This window comes from Equus caballus, chromosome 24 (genome assembly GCF_041296265.1).
Source record: "Equus caballus isolate H_3958 breed thoroughbred chromosome 24, TB-T2T, whole genome shotgun sequence".
Lineage (NCBI taxonomy): Eukaryota > Metazoa > Chordata > Mammalia > Perissodactyla > Equidae > Equus > Equus caballus.
Window position 1 is genome coordinate 45,840,422 of NC_091707.1, and position 17,228 is coordinate 45,857,649.

The following is a 17,228-nucleotide window of genomic DNA, read 5'->3' on the forward strand; positions in this document are numbered from 1 at the left end:
AGGGAGAAACAAAAATAGTAATATATTCATGGAAAGATGCTCAACCTCAGCAAAAACAAAGAAATGCAAATTAAAGCAACTGTGAGATCTCATTTCATCTATCAGATTGGCACAGACTTGAAAAGAATAACCATACCAATGTTGGTGTGGGTGTCTTGGTACATCTATTCAAGAGGGCTGTCTGAAGAAATGAATTAAAACTTAAGTGAGCATAGCCATTGACCCTAAATTTCCAACTTCTGGTAATTTATCCCAGGGAGATACCGTAACAAGACAGTGAACTTCCCCACCAGACCGCCTACCCCCAGGAGGCAATAAGCTCCATAAAACCAGCAACATACACTAGCAGTTAGTTACTCCAGTGGCTGACACACAGAAGACACTCAATCAATATGTATTGAATGAATGCACTGAAATACACAACAATGTATTTAGGAGGGTGTTTGCTGGGACATTGTTTAAAATTGTGAAAACTTGGAAATTGCCGAAATAAGAGGCTAGAGGCATGTTATTATATTATACGGGCCACTGTGGCCCCCTGTTCCCTCTGTTCTCTGCCATTTGCATTTTCCACTGGTTTAAGGGAAGCTTTCTGTTCTCTGAATCACTTTTGCATTCTCATGTACTGTATGTGCGAAACAATTTCACAAACATTTCACAAAGTAAGAGCTTGGGGGAAAATAAATATGTTGTCAATGCTTTTCACCAAATTGAAGTATTTTGTGATCTTTTCAATCAGCAGGGACAAAATGATCCCTTTCTGAAAAGGCTGGTACTCGGAGCAAACAGGAGAATTGCTAAGTATAAGAGACATGACACCCTGCGTGATGGGGTCTACTGTCTGGTTGTATGAAGGCTTTCAGTGTATAGGTTTTGAGTATCAAACTTTCTCTACAAACTCTGATGTAGGCTCAAAGATGAGGGAAAAATACTCTTGAATTAAGAATTTGTAGGGGACTGGGAACATTTGCTCTCTATTTCCAGATTGATCTTCTGTAACAACTTACACTTATAAAAGACCAGATGTGGTTACATTGGAATTTTTTTCAACTCTGACAGGAAATCTCTGCCCAGCTGAGGCACTCCACAGGGCCAGAACTACTTCTGCTTCTCCTGCCCCACCAGGGAGACCCCCCCAGGAGTCCGGAGCTTGCCCTAAAGGAGGCTGCCACTCTGAGTTCTTGGATTCCACTTAGCTAAGTTGATTCTCATTATTCACAGTCGTTATGTTCTAGAAAGTCTCCACAAACGCTGAATTAGCAAATACTGACTCATTGCTCCTAGGGGAAATACAGGGTTAGGTTCCTGAGAGCTGCTGGTCACAACATTTTTGTTCACTGATCAGTGCATAACCTTATTTTATCTATGTTTCCATTTAAAGACATCGTATTGATTTACATGGTTGACTCATTAACATTGAACTGACAGCCAACAGCACTACAACTCATGTCTGAACAAAGCTTATCTAACACGTATTTTCTCCACAAGGCAATCACAGCCTTCTTGTGCTGGGGAACACTAAACAATACTTCAGCACTACAATTAGGGGAGATTTTAAACAGCAAACTCACCAACAAAAGCACAAGAAACATGGGACTAAATAGACCACGAAAAAGCCACTTACAGCATGAGAGCTGAAACAAGAAGGCAGAGCACTGCTTTGTTAGATCTGAGCTGGCAACGTGTGCACTGGGCAACTCAAATTTTTGGCCACTCTGTACATGTCCCCAAATGACCAGAAAAGCACCACAAGTATTGATTTGGGGGTTACAAATAAATTTTAGCAAGTAAGCAAATTCACAAATACAGAATCCGTGAATAATGATCAACTGTATTTAACAAACACTTACATAGCACTTATTCAGTGCCAGATAGGGTTCCAAGGCTTTGCAAATATTCACTCATTTCAGCCTCACATGAACCATGTGAAGTAGGGACTATTATGATGCCCATCTTATAAATGAGGAACGCAAGTGACAGAGAGGTTTAACTACTTGCCCAAGGTCACACAGATGGTGCGATGGGGCTAGGATTTGAACCCACACAGTCTGGCTCCAGAGTTTGGAGGCATGCTCCAGGTAGGAACCAAAGGAAACTTCAGCTCAATCCAGAGCATCTGGCTGCTTCTCAGAGAAACTCTTGGGGGTCAAGGACATGAAGGAAAGGAGTGGTGGAGTTCAAGAGAGGAAAAATCGTGGTCAAGAAATAAAGGAGGAGGAAGGAAAAAGGGACTTTCAAACTGAATGAAAAGGCACTACTTACAAAAAACCAAAGTTCAGCCTCTATGTCATAATCAATATGGTGTGGCGTACCTTTGTAACAAAGCATGTCAACTCGATACTGAGCATGAAACAGACGTAAGTGCCTTTAGTGTCAAGGACCCTGCTTATACCTCTCTTCTGCCCACAGCACGTGGCACAGTGGAAATCAAAAATATTGATCACTCAACAGAAAAAACAACTGCTCCTATTTACCCCTCTCTCAAGCTGGTATCTACTAACTACACAGATTAGTCAAAGGCAAGTAGCATCATCAACCTTTTCCTCCTCCGAAGTTTTTAAGAGCTTTTATTGTTTTCCTCTCTTCGGCGAGTACACCAAGTACTACAGTCTCGTGGGTTTCAGTGGCTAAGTCTGCCAAAGTCTTAACCATGCCAAGAAATAGCTTTCCTCATTTTACTTTTTCAGAGGGATGTGAAAGAAAACAATCAACCCTTCTCTTTAAGATGGTCTTTGAAAAACACAGTAAAATCTCCGAATTTGATGAACTCTCTGGGAAACAGTACATAGATGAAAATATTACCAACGTATTTCCCTGCTGCACGAAGTTCTTTTTCAGAGATTAGCAACTTATTCAACTTATTACAACAGCCAAACCTAAAGTCTCTTCCTCTCTCTTGGAGAATGCAGTTCGCCAATCCCCTCTGCTTTGAAACCCTACTCCGTCCAAAAGTAGCATCTCTTGTGCCTTTAATACAGGTATTGTGATTTGGATGCAAGCAAATTGTACCCATAAATTGTGAGGCATGAGTGCCCGTGAATGCTCAATTTCCTAAGCGGTAGTGGGTGGAAAGGAAGTAGCCAAACAGACCGCTGTCTTTCTGTGGGTGCAATCAACAACACCTCATTTCTCTGTCCCCAGACATGTGACTCTGACTGGCTTCAAAAATTTGGCCCTCAAACAACCAGGCATCCTTTTTAAGTTGGCATTTCTTCCAGAGAGGAATATTGAGCATCTTTCGTACATGCCGCATACGGTGCTAGGCCAGCTGTCTAACAATATGGAACCCCGGAAGGGGGTGCTGCCCACGTTGGTGACGGCAGCCATTAGTGCCTGTTGCTCATAGCAAACGTCAAAGAGACCTCAGAACAGGGGTCCATTTGGTTGGCTGAGGCACCCGGGCAAGTATCCATGCATCCTGAGTGCCAGCAGAGGTTAGCCGAGGGCCAAGGTGGGCATGCCACAGTGTCCTGGACTTCCGGATGGAGTCCAGTCCCAGAGAGTGGATGTCACAGCTCTCCGGAGGCTGCCCTGGCCAGGTTCAAAGGGAGAGTTGAACCTCATGACATCCGTTCCAAAGAAATCCCACCTGCTACTGGCATGCCCGAGCTCATCTTCCCCACATACCAGCCTCCAGGCAAGCCTCCAAAGGCACGGTGAGGAGGCAGCTGCAACAGTTTGCTTTCTCTTAATGATTTGGACTGGGAAGACGTAGAGATGGGGAAGAAGTAATGGCCATTCCCAATGAGCTGGTCCCTAGAGTTGGCTGGGATCCTGAAAGGTCATCTTGTCAACCCCTCTATAGGAAAAAATGTGATTTTCTTTGGCCCTGGAAATCTGGCCCGGCAGATTTGATGGAGTAAGTTTCTTCATCCACACACACCCAACGTCATATTGGAGTTCGGGACTGTAACAACGCAAACCTACTACGAAACATCCTTCTCCCTCCCAACTCCAATGACATCCCCTTGCCTGACATCCCTGCCTCCCTGTGAGAGCCTGGCTCAGCCAGTCAACCGCGGACTCCCCGCGCCTGGTGAGTAACGTAAACATCAAACCACGCACAAAGCAGCGGCTGGAAAAAGCTCCCTCCATCCCCTTCATTCTTTCTGGCAGACGCAAGTGAAAGATTTTTTTTTAAATCCCCGAAAAAACTTCTCATTGAAACTTGGGGTGCAAAAGGCATCTGAAATGTGAGAGTCCCTGGACCAGCACGGGGACAGAAAGGGAAGGTTTCAGTGAAATACAAAAGCAACGCAGACCTGAAGGGGAGCAGGCTGCCCGACAACAAGGCACCAACTGCCAAACTGTCATTTTGCTCGGCGGCTGAACAGAAGGCTCGAGTAATGACAACCACAAAACTCATTTAAAGTCTGAAAAGGTGACTAATGAGCTCATTCATGCTGGCTATAAATTATTCACTACAACACTGATCCCACTCAAGGCAAACAGCAAAGTAAACTTTAAACATAGACACCGCCGGCCTCCAAAGGAGAACAAGTTCTGTCTGTAAAACTTTACACAATGAGAGGGATGCTTGTCTCTCCCCCTATATTGTCACATTCATTCTTCTGTTTACTTTTTTTTACTGCCTTTAATCAAGTTTAAGCAGACACAGCTGTTACACATTTATTTCTCTGTTGAGTTTTTTCCATTAGTTATTACGAGCAATCATGACGCTCTAAAAATAGCAGCAAATTATATTCTCTAGAAATTGAAGGCTGACCTTAAAATGAAGCCCAGGTCTTCAGAAAGAATATTCATATGCACATGTTTGGTGAGTGACAGCCAGGCACAAAGGCGAAAGAGAAGTGCAAAGCATTTTCCACTCTTAGAGAGGTTTTCAATTTGCTTCCAAATTTCCTTTGGTTCTAGTGAAAACGAGTTGCTTCAAAACCTTACAATACAGAACCTGCTTCCAACGGTCATGTTTTGGTTACAATTTTCATGGAAACTCACAATCTTAAGAGAATAAAAAGAAAAACGTCTCTTTTAGGCTTTTCAGCACAGATAAACCCAGCAGCAGGTTTGCTGAAAACCCACCACATGCTACAGACTACTTTCAGTTTCCTGTTTAATATTAAATAAAGAATTTTAGCTCTTCTGTTTTTATAAACCGTGCTACTTGCTACTCCTGTCACTACTACAAGCACTGTGAGTGTGGAAGTGGTCTCGTGTTTTTCAAACCTTTTTTTAATCTTAGTATCTATTTCCAAGACATAGTAAGAGTTAAGAGTTTCAAATCTGTCTAATAGTTGTTTTTTTTTCTTTAAAGTAGTCCCCAAATAAGTACTTACATTAGCTCTTGGTCAGATCGCTGAACATTATGTATTTTTAAACTGCTTTGAATACTTTGAAAAGGAGCCACAGAAAAGCCACAGAAAGCACTCATATTCAAACACCGCCAGATGCAGTTCTGACTAACCAAAAGTGAAAGCAGAAAGGTCTGAAGCTGAGCTGTGCCCCGAACACACCTCGAAATGACAGGAAAAAATGAATGGTCACGGGCCAGGGAATCTTGCATAACGTATGAGAAATAACGCACGGAAGGCAAATGAAGACCGGGCGTTAACTTCAACCTGAGCCAGGGCCAACCTCCATCTCCATTTAAGGAAAAGCGTTCACGTTGTTTTCAGTTTCTTACCCATGAACTAACGGCTGTCCAGCCATATCTGTTGTCTGAACTGCAAAGCAAGTTTCTTTTAAGTAGAGAAAGAGGGGTCCTACAATATTTATAGCAAAGTCCTTTGCCACCTGCCGACAGCAAACTTCACATGTTCAGTATGGTTTTTTATTCAAGTTTCTGTATCTAGTAAGAAGCCATTCTTTCAGTCCTCTGTGCAAGGGTTCTTGCAGTTTTGTTGTTGTTTTTAATCAAACCACGTGTGAAAACCCAACTCCAACCAAAGACATGGAAAAGTCTAAAAGGGCATCCCGTTGATGTCTCAGCCGCTCTCCAACTCTCCACTAACCAGATTCTTGTCGCCTCCCTGCAGAAGGGGGTGGGCAACATATTGCTTTGAAACCGAGCCACATGTCAGGGCTTCCCTAGTAACATGTCTGACAGACACAGCTCACCTCTTCTTTCATTGTTACTAAACCTGGCTGGTCCAGAGACCAGCCCAACACCACCTTACTCCTAATTTTCCCGAAGGGGACCAAGGGTAGTGTCAATTTTGCCCGAAGATGTTCAAGACATCTAAACAACAACAGCCAAAACAAGGAAGACCAAGGACCCAATTACTGCCATCCAGAGAATTATAAAACACACACAACAACCAGAGCTCTCCAAGGCTTCCTACAGGCCAGACACCGCACCAAGAGCTTTACCTGCATTATTTATTTCATCCTTCCACCACCCTTCCGAGGTGGGAGCTGTCATCCTCCTCTATGGATAAGGACACCGAGGCTTAAGGAAGTTACATCACTTGCCAATGGTCAATAATTGGCGCTAAGAGATGAAATACAAGTTCCAACTCCTAGTCTTTTGGCCTGCAGAGCCCTCCCTCTTAATGGCTACACTCTCCTATCGATTTATACTAGCCAAGATCTCATTTCCAAGATCACGGAATGTTACTTGCTGCCTGCAATTGACCTCTTGGGCTTCTTCGTTGGAGTTTTTTGGGTTTGTTTGGTTTGGTTTTTGCATAGCATTTTTCAAGTGGGCCCCTAAACACAGACATGTTTTCTACTCTCAGAGGCTGGGCTCCTGATGCTCCCGTGGAAAAGGACATCATTCACGGAATGGACAGACATATCCACAAAAATACCAAAAGGCCCAGGGCAGTGGTCACACAACAACACTGTGCTCCTCTCTGAATCATAAAACACAAAGATTTTGACTAAAAAAACTCAAGACGGGCCGGCCCAGTGGCACAGCGGTTAAGTACGCACATTCCGCTTTGGTGGCCCAGGGTTTGCCGGTTCGGATCCTGGGTGCAGACATGGCACCGCTTGGCAAGCCATGCTGTGGCAGGCATCCCACATACAAAGTAGAGGAAGATGGGCACGGACGTTAGCTCAGGGCCAGTCTTACTCAGCAAAAAGAGGAGGATTGGCAGGAGATGTTAGCTCAGGGCTGATCTTCCTCAAAAAGGAAAAAAAAAAACTCAAGGCAGTTGACAACTCCAGAGGCCAGGCCTGAAACTCCATCTCCCCTCTGGACTCTCAGAAGGAACAAGAAACAGTGAAGGTGCCCATTAGGCAACTGGTGCTGTAACTTACTCTCTCTCTAATCCTTACCCTCCCCTCCCCCAATCCAACACACGAACCTTTTTTCAGTATTCTACAACCACAGGGATTGATTGCAAAGCACAGACACGTGACTAGAAACCATTTTAGAACTATTTCTCTTGTACTTCACACACAAAGTTATGTGGTATTGTCTGCCAGTTTAGAAATACCAATGACAACCACACGAGAACTATTTTCCAAAAGCTATATTTCAGAGAATTAGATCAAGACACAGATCCACCTTTGGGAACTCCATAAGTATGTTCAAAAATTAGCCAGCCACAAGGAAAATATACTGACTGTACTACTAACCAGATTAACTTTCTCCCCATAGAGCCTGGACAGGAAGGTAAAACTCCCCTACGAAGGCAGCCCAATGACCCACAGGTCCTCCGGAGTCCTCACACAGCCCTGCACCCTGGAGATGGACGGGAGATATGCTCCTCTAGCTCAATGACACCTCCAGCACCCATGTCATCTTCACATCCATGGCACTCCCAAAAAGATTTGGTACCAAGGCCGCGGAGTTCATTCCCTCATGAACCACACCCAGATGCTTCCTTGAAAGCTTTCCTGGTGCCACGACTGGAATCTCGTCTCAAGACTAGCCAAAGGCTCCGTAAAAAGTGGGTGAAGTAGAAAGCTGAGGTCTGTGGTTTCATTCTTGAGAAACCCTCAGCTATCCACAGGGAGCTGATTCCACTGCCATTTAGAGTCACTCTCTGGCTTCTGCCAACACCAGCTCCCTCTGAATCCAGATCAAACCTCTCTCAGCTTCTTTGTGATACCAGCATCACAGCAAAGCCACCAATGGTTATGGGAAGAAAAATAAGCCCTACCCAGACCTTCCCGGATCTCCGGTGAGTGAACGACCAAGTTACATTTGCTGCGCCAAAGATACGCATACTAAGTCAGAGCAGGAGTTACACGCGGCTTTCCAGGGCTTCTCCCTCACATCCCCCATTGCTCATTTTTGTAGATCACAATCTACAACTCATGGGGAGGAAGAAAGTTACTAAGGCTGACCGCCCTGACTTATCATTTAATCTAAACAGAGCTATTTGCTTACTAATTACATTCTTAGCTTTACATTCTGGCCAGAAAAGGTTTGTTTCTTTATTACAAAAGCCAACTAATGTAAAAAGAAAATAAAATCTTAAAGGTTACCATTTAGGAAGGACTTTACTAATGGTGTCAGACAAGCCTCCGGTTTAATGAGGCAACAGAGACCCATAGAAGTGAAGTGACTTAGGGCCATGTGTCAGAATACACAGCGGTAGTTTCCTCTCCAGTGTCTATTTTTCTGCTTTCCCTTCCCAACAACACCCCAAGTTTCTCAGCCTTGTGGCGTAGGTGGGACTGACCAGCATCAGCTCCAGAGGCGCTGGACCGCTGTTGAATGGCAGGACCACTAGGAGTGAGTGCAGGAGCCAACTCATTTCCTCTGTTGTTTAGACACTGTGAGTTGGCTTTTCTGTCATTTATAACCATAAGCATCCCAACAGATACCCACACAGACTTGGTGGCAGATCCAATTTCTTGACTCCCTGTCCACGGGTGTTTCTGCCATAGTAGAGTCTTCAACATTACAAAACAGAGAAAATCATATTTTGACAAACTTAGTGGCTAGACTTGATAAAAAGAGAAAGATCTGGGGGCTGGCCCTGTGGCCTAGTGGTTAAGTTCCCATGCTCCACTTTGGCGGCCTGGGGTTCACAGGTTGCGATCCCAGGCACGGACCTACACATCGCTCATCAAGCCATGCCCTGGCAGCATCCCACATACAAAATGGAGGAAGACTGGCACAGATATTAGCTCAGCGACAATCCTCTTCAAGCGAAAACAGGAAGATTGGCAACAGATGTTAGCTCAGGGCCAATCTTCCTCATCAAAGAGAAAAAAAAGATCTGGGAGAAAAGCATAGAATTTAATGTTATCATTGAGCACTTCAGAAGTATGGCTTAATGTATACATGTGGCCATATTAATAGAGTATTACTGATGAATGGAAAATTCATGAATGGAGATTAACTGCAGAGAATTCATGGTTAATGGGGGATGACAGCTCTATTTAGGACTTGAGACAAAAGATGACTCCCCCTTAGGTTTCAGAGTTTGACCCGCAGTTGGACCCATTCCTACCGCCTGGAGGGACAATGTCGCAGCTCATTGTCCCCAAATGTCCAGCACCAGATTGGGTGCTGCTGGACAGGTGATGATAGTCATAATGGCTAAGTTTATTGAGTAGTTACTACAGGAAAACAGAGCTGTGTTTTATCTGCTTTATGGCATTGAATGCTCCCAACAATTAATGTCAGGTAGGTTGATCAAAGTAGACAGTTAACAAATGATACTGAATGAATGACTGTTGCACAAATTTAACTATATTTAGTGTCAATGAGAATACATTCTTTAGTAATTCTAAAACTATAAAATGAAAAAGATGAGTGTCGATAAATATAATAGGGGCCGGCCCCATGGCCTAGTGGTTAAGTCCAGTGCACTCTCCTTTGGTGGCCTAGGTTCACTTCCCAGGTGCGGACCTACACCATTCGTTGGTGGCCATGCTCTGGTGGCGACCCACAGGCAAAACAGAAAAAGACTGGCACAGATGTGAGCTTGGGGCAAATCTTCCTCAGCAAATAAGTAAATAAATACAATAATAAAATATGATCTAGTTAACACTTATTGGGTACTCACAAGAAGATTTACCATGAAATACGGAAGCTTAAGCCTCAAGACCCCCTCACTCGCACAGGCCCCTTCCACAGCCCTGGGAAAGAACCCAGAAATGTGTTGAATGAGCATCTTCAGTATTCCAGATTAGTCACTGCACAAAAAAACTTAAAATGCCCTGAAACCTTATAGCTCATATACGAAAGAATCTTGAGAGTAGCTTCCTCAAATTTGATGATAATCCTAAAAATTTACATGACATTACCCACAACCACTTGTGAAGCTAAAAACCTTGTTTTCTAAACTATCAATAATAAAAAACAAATTCCAACCAACCATGCTAGAAGAATGAATTATCTTGCATTCTCTCAAGAGAAAATGGCATTCCAAAATCATTGTCACATGAAGAAATGATCAAAGAGTACACGGCGCAAAAAATGTAGGAAAAAAAGTAATGCAGACATCTGTGAAAAAACTAATAATATTATGCTTTTTTTTTGGATTTTGTGATGTTTGGGATGTCAGCTTTTTAAACATTTTTTGTGTGTTTTCCTCATCATTTGAAATAAATGCTCACTCATATACCTGGTTTCATATTTGTAATTTTACATCCTTTTCTTAAGGAGGGCCCCAAACTAAATAGGCTTCAGGCCATACAAAGCCCACATCCCCCCGTGTGTGCCTACTGTGTGCCAGGCTCACAGCTTTTCTTAGGCGATCTGCTCTCAGTCAGCCAACACCTCTTTGAGGCAGGTACTATTATCCCCATTTCTCAGATGAGGGATCAGGGCCTCAAGCAGGCGAAGATGACCTGCCACATGGTACCCAGCTAAGAAGTGGCAGACCTGAGAGTAAACCCCACAGTCTGATCTAAAGGGCTCCTGCCCAGGGTGCCATCCTGCCTCATCAGTTCTGCTTCTGGGCCTGCCCACCCCACCAAAGGCAAGAAAGGAAAGGACCACCTCTTCTCTGACGTAGGTGTGCCTTCCTGGCCTCTGGCTGCTGCAACACTTCCTAGCAGGGCTGGGGGCGAAGGGGACACCTCACACCCATGGAGCAGAGAGAGACCTATTTCAGTTTACTGCAAAGCTGAGGGTTCAACCCTCGTCACTGGACAACAGTGGGACTCTGCAGTGGGTCACCTTCTGGCCACAACCTCTTGGTCAGTGACCAGCCCTTTCCTTTGACGTTATTTATAGTTCAGGTGATGCTGAATAGGTTACAGCAAGACAGACATCATGGCGACAGTGGGTCCATGTGTCCAAGACTTGGTAAGGGCTGAACACTGACTGTTTAGGGAGGAACACACGGAGAGAGGATGAAGCATGGATCTGACTGCAGCAAAGGAAGCCCTGAATGACAGCTGAGGCTCCAGCTTGCCTCCCCAGGGTCTCACCCTAGCCTCGACAAACCCTCCCCTCTCAATTCAGAACAACTGCATTATCTGCATGGTGCTTTGTGTCTGATGAACGTGGTCCCTCCTGAGGCCCTTCTCCCCGACTACCTGAACCCTCTGAGATCTGTCCTCCCGTCCCCGGACCCGCTGTTCTTCAATACTACTCCTTCTATGCTAAAAATGGTGAAATTGCAACGCGGTATGTGATTTACCTTCTCGGAGCAGTGGGTAGCTGAGTCAAGAGGAGCCCCAGGAACCAGTGGGAGGAAAGGCCTTTGACTTCACCTTTAAAACAGTGTCACTGGTAATCACCGGGCTCTGAAGCACCCTCAGGGTCTCCATCAGCTTCAACAGAAAGGGTGGTCCTTCTGCAAGATTGGGGTATAGATATGCAAAGTCCCAGGGAGAGAGACCGCCCAGTTCTCAGCCTGCAGGGTAGACTGTGTTAACATACCTAAAGAACCAAAGCGTCCTCCTGAAAGGGGCAGAGAGCAGAGTCGGGGTACTGGAGGCCCCTACAGATTCTGCAAAGGTGAGACCTGTTCCAAGGCCCACCCAACGCACCGGCAGCATGAACGCTGTCCTTGAGATTGGGGTCTCAGCAACCGCGACATCCAGTGACACAGGGGGGCAATGACCAGTTGCCTTTTCCACCGGCATTCAACAGGAACCACTTGCAGCAGTAGCATTTCTCACCGGAAATTAAGACACAGGCTTTCTGATTTGCTCCGCTTGTCCCGTGAGTTCAGTTTACTTCAGCTTCCGGGCCGAAGTCAGTTCACAGAGGGAGGCGCACATCACACGGGGAGATGTCCTTCACCTCACCCCACACTGCAGTCGGCCATGATGCCGCACTGGGACGCCCCTATCTTCTGAGCAAGCTGAACAGGCAGAGTCCTGCCCGACAGACGGAAAGTATTAGAAATCTTTGCCAAGTCAGGCACTGAATGAGGGATTGATCGGTCTGCTCTGGGAAGCGACGGATCCATTAGAAGGAATACCCTTGTACTTTCGACCGCCACAACATCCATTTAAAAGAGGAGAGGCCAGGCGGCAGGATGGGTAAGCACACAGGCCGCGCAGCCCTAGCCAAGCTGTGAGGGTAGAGGCAGGTCATTTCACCTCTTGGTGCCTTCCTGTCCTCACCTGTAAAATGGGGACACAAGACGACCTACCTGATAGGGCTGCTAGGAGGATGAAATAAATTGACATGTGTACAGAAAGCTGGATGGCGAAGAAGCCTGACAGGAAAAAATTGATTCATTTGAAGCGTGGTGTTGGAGGAGAGCCGTAGGGATACCCTGGACTGTCAGACGGACGAACAAGTGGGTCCTAGAGCAAATTAAGCCTCAACTATCGCTGAAGGTAAAACTGAGGCTGTCCAACCTTGGGCACGTCATGAGAAGGCAGAATTCTTTGGAAAAGGCAATAATCCTAGAAAAGTAGAAGGCAGCAGGAAAAGAGGAAGACCAAACAGGAGATGGATTGACTCCATAAAGGAAGCCATAGGCATGAGTCTACAGGAGCTGAGGGGGGCTGTTGAGGACAGGATATTGTGGGCATCACTCATTCACAGGGTCGCCAGGAGTCGGAGCCAGCTTGAGGGCACACAACAACAAAAGTACCTAGAGGGGTGTGCGGCACAGAGTAAATACTATACAAGTGTTTACTATTATTATGTAAAATATAAAGAGAACCATAACAGAACAAGAGTTAAGAGCCAACTTAAAGAATTATTTGCTCATTATTTACATGAACTTTGCCTAAAATTGGTCCATTTTCTCCTAAGCCCAACGACTAAACTTTTCCTTCTTTTCTTTCTTTATAGTTTAAACTCTTAAGAAACCACCGAAATTCTGTCCTGGAATTAATTAGGATTTCCCGATATTTTCCATAACTCCCTGAAAACCACTGAAAAGCTTTTCTGTTCCTGGTCCGGGATCTCCTGCTGTCTCCTGTCTCTGTTGAAAGAAGGCAAAGAGCACTCGCTCTCAGAACAGCAGAAGTGGATAAACTTGCCAGTCCTCAATGACGAAAACCTCTGATTCCAGCCTGGTTTGTAGGACACTGCCCTTGGAAAATGCTCACATTCCTAGGCAGGAGTGAAGGAGCTGAGCTGAACACAACGACAGTTGGTTTTCAAGAGGTTTTCTTTCCAAGTCTACCTGTTCCTCTCCAGGGACAGGGATCAGCCATCTCTAGTAACACTTTCCCACAATGCACCATTACCTCGATTCTGACGGATCACATCACTGGCCCTCTACCGCCAATAAAAACTGCTCATTGCTCTGGATGAACATGCCACCAGGGAGCTCCTCCTAACACATTTGTCGTAATTATGACTTTTCTTGGGGTCCATATTCAGATGTGAGAAATGGGACAGCCTACGGATTGTAGGAGTAGACTTTGGCCATAATGGAACATTCTGGCTGTGTGGGGAGATGATGCAACTATGCCCTTCAATAGTGGAGAACACCCCCAGATTGGTTAGTTCATGGGTTCACGTACCCTGAATTCTCCATAGAGTCTCCCCAACACGTCTCCTTGAGATCAACGGCCACATGCATGGGAAGACTGGCTGTCTACTGCTGGTTAGGTACATGGTCTATGACTTGAACATCCACAATGTCCTAAGTTTGTCCTCGCCAGCTGGTCTCCCCGCCACGGACATAATTTACACATTAGCCATTATACACCCAACCACAGGGTCTGCTCAGTATTCAAACTGAAAACTTCTTATGGCTAACTTGACTTTCCAACCCAACATCAGGAACAAAGAGGAGGGAACCTTCTAGAGTAGGGAGTCAGCAAATAACAACCTGCAGGCCACATCCAGTCAGCTGCCTGTTTTGGTAAATACAATTTTATTGGCACACAGCCACACCCATTAGTTTATGAATTGCCAGTGGCTGCTTTCCCACCACAGGGGCTGGGTTGAGCGGTTCCAACCGAAACCGTACAGCCTGAAAACCCTAAAATACTTACTATCTGGCCCTTTAGGGCAAAGAAGAGAGGATGACAAAAGCAACCAGAATATTTACAGAAGTTTCTGAAGGTCTGTGACTCATGGTTTAAAAGGAATAGTGGTCTAATAAGTTAAGAGAAGGAAATTCGGGTTCAAGTACCAACAGTCAGCTTCGTGAGCTCATACAAGTATTTTCACCTCTCTGCTTCCATTTCATTCATAAAATAGGTTTAGCCACAGGTGGCAAATGCATGACAAATAATTAGCTAATATCCCAATGTTCGCATTTCGAACGCGCAACAGGATGAATTGGCTATTCGTTTTCTGAAGGGTAAGAGGTCCTCTCTTGGTAGAGCAGTATTTTGTGGCTAGGACAGGAAGCGTTCCTTTCGAGCCAGCTGTACAGTACATATTGTCTTCATTTGGTGCTTATTGAGCCCCCGTGATATGCAATGCACTAAGCTAGTCACAGCCCCATGTGCCACGGGACTCCGCTGAAGATAGTATGCGATAAGGGAAACCCAGGTCACCCCAGGCTGGGATATTCAAGGCATGTTTGTTTGTTTCTTTTAAAAAAGGAAAAATATGAACAGTGCCTGAGAGAATGAGTAGGACTTCAGAAAAAGGGAAGGGAGGATATGCCACTTTATTCTTTACCGCAGGGAGCAGTAAAACAAATGCTCAAAGTGAGAAAGGTCGAGAACGTCTTCAGAGAACCATGGAATAGACCGGTTCATCAGAGCAAAAGGTCACTCAGAGGAAAACAGCAGAGATGGCTGGAAACAGATTATGAAGGGATCTGAATCCCAAACCCACAAGTTTGGGTTTTAGCCTAGACAATGGGGAGCTGTTCAATGTTGCAGGAAAGGTAGGAGATGACATCATGAAAGTGGTATTTTACAAAGATTAATCTGACCGTGGTATATAAGATGAATCAGAAGAAATGGAACTATGGAGGAAGTGGAATTGAAACACAGGAAACAGTGTCTATTATATTGGAACATTCTTTTGACGGGGAAGAGAAACAATTCTTTATCCTCATTTTAACTTAAATTTTCTATCTGTGTGTCTCTGGTATCTCCTATGTGTCTTCTAATCTTTTTCTTTTTTTTTTTTTTTAGGAAGATTAGCCCTGAGCTAACATCTGCCACCAATCCTCCTCTTTTTGCTGAGGAAGACCAGCCTTGAGCCAACATCTGTGCCCATCTTCCTCTACTTTTTTTATATGCGGGATGCCTGACACAGCATGGCTCGACAAGCAGTGCGCAGGTCCACACCCGGGATCTGAACCAGCGAACCCTGGGCCGCCAAAGCAGAATGCGCTAAACCCAACTTTTGTGCCACTGGGCCGGCCCCTCTATGTCTTCTAATCTTTTAATACCTACTGAATAAGCAAAGCCGAAACCTAGCAAGGAAAGTATTTCAAGGAAAAAAGTCAAACAACAAAGGCTAGGTCTTGGTGTAAGTTATGAGTCTTTGGGGGGTACAAGTATACAAAGTGTAATAGCTGGTCTTTGATTTGAAATCACAAGCAAGAGGAAAGGTTATTATACGGAGCATGAAGGTGGATGTATTCTGTCTCTTTCTCTCTGTCAAACCCCAATTTCTTCATCTATAATCCCTCCCAAAAGGCAGCGAAGAGTAGCTTTCTCCGCATCAGGTTTCATCAGAAATAAGATTCTGTCCATTGTGAGCCTCTGCATTCCTCAGGTTCCCAATGTGCTGCCACTTGATGGGTGACGACACCCTCATACACTCCCCCAGTGTTAGACACCTGTTTTTATGGCCAGAGTAGAGCTTGCCTCTGGGAGTGGAAGCGGTGCAGAGCAGAAATTAAAGATTTTGCTTCAGAGCAGAAGGACTGGGGTTTGAATCTCAGCAGCTTCTACCCGAGCGACCTGCTCAGGTTACATGCCTTCTGAGCTCAAGGTCCCCACCTGTAAAACGGGGGTGATGAGTACTGACTCAGGGAGTGTCATGAACCTCAACCAGGAACATGCCTGCAAAATGCTCTTTACGCCCTGACTGGCACCCGGGTAAGGCTCAACCGATGGTGCTGCGTCATTTGCATTCTTGGGGCGAAGTGACATTTGGCTGAGTTAGTCTGAGTCAATCATGGCTAATTTTTATTTACTAGGTGAGAGGCACTTCCTTAATTTAATTATCATATGCCTAATACAGAAACTCTTCTCCCCATTTGAGTCCATCACCAGATTCCTGGAGGACCAGAGCCCTGCAGAGCAAAACGCCCAGGGATTGGGGGTTCAGCAGCCTGGCTGCTTGCGTCTCGGGAAAGCTCAGGGCCTGCCAGCCCTGTCACACAGTCCCCCAGTGTCCTCAGAGAAGGCAGGAACTTGAGATCTCTGCACCTCTGCTGTTCAGAGGAGATTAAGGATGGTTCTCTGACTCACTCAAGATCTCACCACAAGTTTAAGAGTTGGGTCTAGAACCCAGGTCTGCTCACTTCTTTTTCTCTCTTTGCCAAAGTCACCTTTTTCTTTTTTCTTTTCTCATTTTTTTTGGTGAGGAAGATTTGCCCTGAGCTAACATCTGTTGCCAATCTTCCTCTTTTTTGCTTGAGGAGGATTAGCCCTGAGCTAACATCTGTGCCAATCTTCCTCTATTTTGTATGTGGGTCGCCACCTCAGTGTGGCTGATGAGTGGTATAGGTCCATGCCCAGGATCTGAACCCCCAAACCTGGGCCACCAAAGCAGAGCATGCCAAACCCAACCACTACACCAAAAGGCTGGCCCCTCAAAGTCACTTCTTTTTTCTTTTTTTTTTTCTGAGGAAGATTAGCCCTGAGCTAACATCTGTTGCCAGTCCTCCTCTTTTTGCTGAGGAAGACTGGCCCTGAGCTAACATGCGTGCCCATCTTCCTCTACTTTATATGTGGGACACCTACCACAGCATGGTGTGCCAAGCGATGCCATGTCCACACCCAGGATCTGAACTGGC

General features: G+C 45.3%; 1 protein-coding gene across 12 annotated transcripts in view; it reads right to left on the reverse strand.

Moving 5' to 3' along the window:
- Positions 1 to 17,228, reverse strand: part of FOXN3 (forkhead box N3) — a 390,902-nt gene that overhangs the window by 235,433 nt on the left and 138,241 nt on the right. Inside the window, exon 1 of one of the 12 annotated variants that reach the window (XM_005605396.4) lies at positions 5,298 to 5,485. The exons of 10 other annotated variants lie outside the window; for them this stretch is intronic. The gene's annotated coding sequence lies outside the window, so the exon portion shown is untranslated. Of the gene's footprint in view, positions 1 to 5,297; positions 5,500 to 17,228 lie in introns of those variants that run through there. One more of the 12 variants, XM_070249754.1, reaches the window with a different exon arrangement.